Here is a 7,951-nt window from a genome sequence, read left to right on the forward strand (position 1 = left end):
GGCCCCTCCGGTGGAGCTCCGGAAAAGGCCCCAAGATGGGATCTCTTGGGTACAGAAGGTTGAGGCGGTGGAAATAGGGTTTCGTGGTGCTCCTGGATGTTTGCGGGGTATGTGAACATATATAGGAGGAAGAAGTAGGTCAGTGGAGCTACGAGGGGCCCACGAGGGGGGAGGGCGTGCCCAGGGGGTAGGTGCGCCCCTGCCTCGTGGCCGCCTCGTTCGTTTCTTGATGTCCACTCCAAGTCCTCTGGATCACATTTGTTCCAAAAATCACGTTCTCGAAGGTTTCGTTCCGTTTGGACTCTGTTTGATATTCCTTTTCTACGAAACACTGAAATAGGCAAAAACAGCAATTTGGGCCGGGCCTTCGGTTAATAGGTTAGTCCCAAAAATAATATAAAAGTGTAAAATAAGGCCCATTAACATCCAAAACAGATAATATAATAGCATGGAACAATCAAAAATTATAGATACGTTGGAGACGTATCACTTCTCCAGGCACGAAGAGCATCTCAGGAAACTGACAACTTGCTCCAGGTTGGGGCCGATAGATTCTAGTGCCAAGACCTTCACTGTGCGCAGTTTCGGGGTCAAGCTTGTTGGAATCATTTTCTGGATGACAGACGAACAAACATCTTCAAAATTATAAATAATGTTAATTTGTAGAAGGAGAGGTAGAAGATGATTGTTGTACCTGAACGGGTGTGGATCCAATAACAAGTTCAGAGTATTTGTCAGATGAGTAGCCCACCACTATCAATTTCGGCGCAGAAATGACATTGATTCTTGTTGGACCTTCTTGATCAACTACAAGTAATCTCTCAAGTGCAGGTGTGTCCTCAATGACAATACCATGGTACACATCTTGTGATGTCTTCCTGCCGCACCAGCAACACACATAAATAGTCCGAAGAGTCATGGAGGTGATGTGGAAGCTACTCAACCCATTGATCACCTGAAGACGAAGGTACTTGAGTGCAGTACAGCCACGGAGCAGGCGCTCCTTGTCACCATTTGGGAGGCAGATGACGACGAGCTCGAGGTGCTTCAGTCGTGGTAGAATAATAGCGGGCGCGTCATTAAGGGAGGGGGAATGGCAGTTCCTGAACTTGGCGACGCACAATGTGGGCGCGAGGCGGAGCACGGACGTTGGCAGCGAGCGCATATGCCCACCATCAAAAGTGAGCTCCTCGAGCTGATCTAGGGCGGGGGATCGGAACCAGTCTCTAAGCTTGGCTCGGTCCTTGCTATTGGAAGGGAACTTGCCCATTCTATGGCCTCTGGTTGGGCCAAGGTGACTGCCGAGGATCTTGGAGAATGCATCCAAGCTTTTGCGATAACCATGGCAGAGCTCGTGGGTGTCGATCAGGTTGAGAGGGGTGGAGTTCCATAGGGGGCGCCACTACTGGGAAAGGACGGTTGTCCGCGCCCCATATTTGATTGGGAGGAGGGAGATGGTGACTGTCAACATATCATCAGGGAGGCTGCTGATGATGTCTAGGCCTACTGGAGTCACTTGCAGTTCTTGCTCGCCCTGCCTCCGCTTGTTGGTAGCCCCGTTCTCCACCTCTGGAGTCTCCTTGTCAGCGGCGATTTCTGATAGAAGTGGAGTACAGGGAATATTTAGTTAAAACAGGGCAATAGAAAAGTGTATTGGTAACTAGAAGTTATTAGGTAGTAATATAGTAAGAAAAGGGAATAACAATTGGTTGCTTAAATACTACACAATTCATTTGATATTGCTGGGTAAGTCAGCATGCAGATACTTGAAAAGAAAACTTACTACAAACAAGTCTGGACGGATGATATCGTCGAGGAAGTTAGCATATATCTCATGACCAGGCCCTTTTATGTGCAGTGCAATTATAGTGCTAGCTTTTAGTACATAAAACTTAGAAATTTATTTCCAGAGGCCAGTGCCAAAATAGGAGTCACCACGTTCATCAAGTCTTATAGTAGTAACGATTGTAAATCCATGGTTTGTGTTCAGTATGACATCCCTGCAGTCTTGATTTATGTAAAGGAAAAGATTGTGCACTACAGATTCTGTTGCATAGCCAGGGACGCACTATAGAAAATGGTAGGATTGTTAAAGAAAATATGGTAACATGCAAATATGGGCCCAAATTGAAAGAACTATACAATAGTTGAAATCGAAGGACAAAAATCTATAATTAAACAGATAGGGTAAACATGATGTCACGGAAATATGAGAGGAATCGAAAGAACAATACATCATTAATTTGCCTAATATAGAAAGAAGAGGGGGGAAATTCCCCTTTGACGTATATGGTGCATGTGGCACCTTTTATTCAAATGTAGCAATATTTAGAATATGTTCAGGAAAGTAGTCCATGCCAACCGATTTAGGGTGAGATTGAACATACTGCGCGCATCCTCAAGTCATCTGGTACGGTGAGATGGAATGTCTAGCGGAGGCCGCAAAGTCCTAATGTGTCTGCGCACTGTACACTCTATGAATGGAAGAAAACCCTCAAATCAGCTCGAATAAAAATGAATTCACGGCGATTTCGGCCGGGTGATTAAAGGAGGCAGATGAACTGGGATAAGAGGTGATATAATATTTCATTAAATTAGTTACCTTGTTGTCCATGAGAAAGAACCCTCAGTACAACAGATTCCCCAACCGAGCGGAGCTAGGTCGACCGCGACCAGCGTTGAGAAAGTCGATGGCGATAGGTGGTGGCAAGTGGAAGTGGTGAAATGCGGTGGGCTTTGCCGGCAGCCTGGCGGCGGTGCAGGCGTCGAGCTAAGTGGTTACTGCCATGATAGGCAGTGCCATGCATGGACGCGGAGGAGCATGTGCAGGTGTGAATGGGGACCGGAGGGAGTGACGGGTGGGGTGAGGGTTTTGTGACGTGGGGATGGTGGGGTTTTTCTTTTTTCATTTTTGAATTGGGTGGTGAGGGTTTTCTGTCCCACAAAGAATTTCGGAGGCGGCGGTTTGCTAGAGCCAACCGTGTGTGATTGACGCAACAGGCAAAATGAAAGTCATTGCACACGGTTCCAATTTTGGGAACCGTGTGTGATTGACGTACTACCTCCGTCCAGGTTTATTGGTCCCCTTTTTAATTTTTACCAAATTTTGACCAAATATTTAACTAAGAAATGTTTATGCATGTCATCAAAAAATTATATCATTGAACACTATGCTCAAATACCCATCCAACGATATAATTTTTCCTGGCCTGCACTAACATTTTGTCAGTTAAACCTTTGGTCAAAATTTAACACAAATTACAAAGGGGACCAATAAACCAAGAAGGAGGTAGATTCCATCAACCGAACTGATTTCATCAATATCCCATGGTTAGACATAAGTAAACATACATTAAAAATACTCAGACATAGATAATAAGCGTACACGTACAAAAACACAGTTCAACCACAAGTACATAGTTCAACCGTTATTAAGCATACTCAAGCGTACATAGTTCGATCCCACATCTCATCTCACATGTCGGCACGATCCTGAAGCTTCTCCAGGTACTCGGCGTACGCGTCGTGTGCCACCCTGCGAGAATACTTCTGCTTGAAGGAGCCAACGGCCCATCCTCTTGCATGCGCCGGAACACTTAGATACGCGTCATGAAGCTTGTGGTTGTAAAATGGGTATCGATAGCCGTCGTTCCAGGTCCTAATACGCATGTTATGCTTTCCCACATAAAGCTCCCTCATGATTTGCCTCTTGTACCTCCTCTGGCCATCTTCATCCTCGTTGTCCACATCGTCAGACAGCACCTACACAAATAGTAAAACAAATTTGGCATCAAATCAATGCATGTTTACATGTCGTGAAGTAGGATTAGGAATTTATGGCTATTTATTTATACATATCCAGATATTATGGTTCGATTTTAAGCACAGTCTTCTATGTACAGACCAATCTTGAAGAAAATAATGGCACAAACATATGTAGGTCATTCAAAATCAATTGTCAAGCCCTCACTAGGAACTATTAGCACGAACACTAACCCTAGTCGAATTACTAGCAGAAATCATTTGGACAGATGAAACAGCTAATCACTTATCACTTGTACCATTCAAACAATCAATACACTACACTGATCTAACAAAACTTACTCAGATTTCATGTTTGGGGGAACATAACCATAGGATTTCTATTCCAAAAAGGGGGAGGCAGGAGTAACGAGAGAAACCCTAGGATCTATTTGACACATAAATGGTTAAAGATGACTAATCAGTTGTCTGCCGTCGTCAGAGTCGTCGTTGGAGTGGTCGTCGGAATCGTCGTCGGAGTCATCACCAGAGTTGGTGTGGAACTCCGCCTTCGGCTGTGGAAGCTCGATGACGTTAGGGTGCAGCGATAACTCACCTCCGGTGACCGCAACATCTGTCTCCATCTCCACGCCATGCTCCGGTGCTTCAGCAGCCCCGGCGTTGCCACTCCCTCCGATGGGGCGCTTCGGCGGCATCCTCATACACTGATGGCTTTGAGGACTGAGAGCGGCGTCGAGGATGCAAGCAGAGAGAGAGAGAGGATTGTGTGTGCGGCGAGGATGTGGGGGAAGGGGGCGGCCGCTCGGGCGCACCATTAATATGGAGTAGTGGGAGAGAGGCGGGTGGCGGTCAAACCGCTGGCTCGCTTCCCGGTGAGCCTGCGCACCGGACTGCTGGCATGCCTACCGTCATTTCACACAGCTACTCGCGCGCCTTCCGATGACACTGCGTAACGTGCACGCCTCCGTCAATTCACACACCTACACACACACATCTCCCGGTCTGCCTGCGCGGTGGACCACTCCCATGCGTCCCGTCAACTCACGCCTGCTCGCACGGCACACGGGTCGCGTGGCGGCACGTATATTGTTTTTTCTATTTAGATGATTAATGCTGCCGCTTTATTGCTTAACCGAGGCATGGCACATATCCATTGTTGGTATAATGCTCACGGTTCGAATAAATAATCCATTTGGGATATTGGTTCCCACTTATTAATAATCTCCCGTTTGTAATTAGATAAAGATTACATCAAAACTGGTCTCAAATTTGACAAAAATAAAGTACAATGCCACTTTGTATTGGTGTCCATATGACAACATGATAAGTTTCATGAACTTCAAATAAGTTTTGGATGTATTAGAATTAAAAAATCAAGATTCTCAATGTTTGTAATTTCTTGCACGGGGAGTAAAACATGCACCCAGTGAGACACATGTGTTTTTGCAATCCATTTAGGTGCACTGTCACGTGTGCATGTAGCTCAAATTTGATTTTTGCACATTATACCCATAGAAAATCGATCAATTAATGTACTAAAATGTCTTAATGATCTCTATTTTTTTGAAATTAAAATGTCCCTCCTTTGGTAACATATGTTCACCGCAGGATAATTCAACATGCATTGTAGTTGTGGTGGATTCGCGGTGTGTGTGTCTGGGGGTGGTGGGTGGCTCAGAGTACACTATGAGTTGTGAGCCACCGTGTGGGTTGGCCATTTTATTAGGCATGTGCCACATCAGAGTCGTGAATTCGTTATTTAAAACATTACACAACCCTTTCGTACATACATGTTTTGGCCACATGCAGTCGATGGTTCTCCTACACGACACTCTATACTCGCGTGTGACGCTTTCTGTGGGCCTGCAAGGGTGTCGTCCATCACTTTGACGACCAGCCGGCAGTGAGGTTAATTTGACCAGCAAGGTAGAATATTATTTGTTTGTGTTATGGTGGTATATAGTACGCGTCGAAGAGATGGGAGGGGACTAGCAAATATACTATACATACGCATCCGTGAACAAGTACAGCTCACTCAGTGTTGGGACTTTTCGGTTTCCGAGGCACATGCCACATCAAAGTTGTGAAATTGGCTATTAAAACATCACACAACACCACTTTGGCCCACATGCATGCAGGCGGTGGTTATCCTAGCTAGGACACTCACGTGTGACGCTTCCATCTGTGGGCCCACGAGGCCATCGTCGATGCATGCATCACTCTGACCTACATCGGGAGAGGTTAATTAATTTCACCATCAAGGAGGATTCTTTTTTGGGTTGTATTACGGTAGGAGCATATAGTATGCGTCAAATAGGGGGAAGGGGACCATCATATTTAGTATGCTTCATGAACCTTGCTCTGTGTGGGGGGTTTACGGTTTTTGAGGCATGTGGCACATCAAAGTTGTGCATTTTGGGTATTCAACATATGTTAGGCCCACATGCAAAGCGATGGTGGTTGTCCTCTCACACCCACTTAAGCGGTTATCAGCGATATCGATGCTTTCCATCTATGGGCCCGCTTGGTCCATCACTACTTTTTGCCTGACAATGAGAGAGGTTAATTTGACTTAGGAGGGATTATTATTTTTGCTTGTAAACGGTTAGGGGGGGCTGCTACTTTGCACTTTGCTAGGTGAACCTCGGTTGGGGGGCATGCATTCATAGCTTAGGATTCCCTTTGTACCGACACGAGGGGGGATGCTAGCTACTTCGCACTTTGCTAGGTGAACCTCGGTTGGGGGCATGCATTCATAGCTTAGGATTCCCTTCATGCCGACACGAGGGGGGCTGCTAGCTACTTCACACTTTACTAGGTGAACCTCGATTGGGGGGGCATGCATTCATAGCTTAGAATTCCCTTCATGTCGACATGAGGGGCGCAAGCAATACCATGCGCTTTGCTAGATAGGTGTCAAATCGAAGTTGCATTTGGTATTTAAACATCAAACTACCCTTTTCATACATAAATTTGGTCCACATGCAAGCGTGTTCATGTTCTGACCCTCTAACGCGTCATTTTTCGCCAAATTTATGAACATTAGACAAGTCGGATGATGCAACAGACACGGTTCACTCAAACTAATCGTGTGCCATGCCAGTGCCCCTGTCACACACACATCCACACAATACATTGGGCTCCATGAGGGCATGAGGCTTCCCTTCTCAAAAATATCTACCCGCCTGCAGCTTTTTTCTGTTTGATAACACACACTTATTGTGTTTCGACCGTGTGTGATGTTTCTTGTTCCCAATCCCGCCTGCATCCCTCGAAAATATCTGCCCGCCTCGAGGGTTTTTCTATTTCATAACACACGGTTGTTATCTTCGGACCGTGTGCAATGCACCAGCATCAAAATTTTCAATAGCCCCGGCATTTCACTCCCGCATTTGACTCCCGCGTAGTTGTAGCGACCTGGCCCGAATGGATCGAAGTCTCTATGCTTAAGTGTCATCCTTGGGTCGGTATGCTGACACACACAATACACGAGGATTTATAACAGAGGTAAATCACATGTATAAAGTAAGGTAAATATTATTACCTCAATCCATATAGCGGAAGTAACAACAAAGTTGTGGAGTTCCCAACAACACCAACAACAAAATTGAGTGTAGACATTGTAACCCTAATGTATCACTTACTCGTCATAAGAACCCTACAACATGAGATGTTGCAGCCATGTAGGTCAGTACATTGAATGTACTGGCAATTTCCCACCATAGAATAATAAGGAGAATACCTATCTCTACATGCATATTTGGCTGGTGGAGGCTTTAAGTTTAATTTTGCATAAAGCTAATTTTTCCCTACAACAAAGGAATAAATTTTATTTAACTACCAAGTTTATGCCATTATTGAGAAGGTTTCCCCAACTCAATCCCAAAATTACCAAATCATTAATAACCCAACAATTTCATTAAATAGAGTAATGAGATCAACCAATAGTTCAAATACTAGACACTCAAGATGTCCATTACCGGGGACACAGCTAATCATGATTAGTTTATACACTCTACAGAGGTTTGCGCACTTCTCCCCACAAGACTCGACCACATCCATGATTGGAAGATCGAGACATAGTCTTTCTGAAGCATTAACTCTTTACTCTGGGTAGACAGTACCATCTACTTTCCCCTACATCTGCTAGCCTACCACTGAAAGAGGTCACACAACTTACTCAACTATG

Source organism: Triticum urartu, chromosome 6 (genome assembly GCF_003073215.2).
Source record: "Triticum urartu cultivar G1812 chromosome 6, Tu2.1, whole genome shotgun sequence".
NCBI lineage: Eukaryota > Viridiplantae > Streptophyta > Magnoliopsida > Poales > Poaceae > Triticum > Triticum urartu.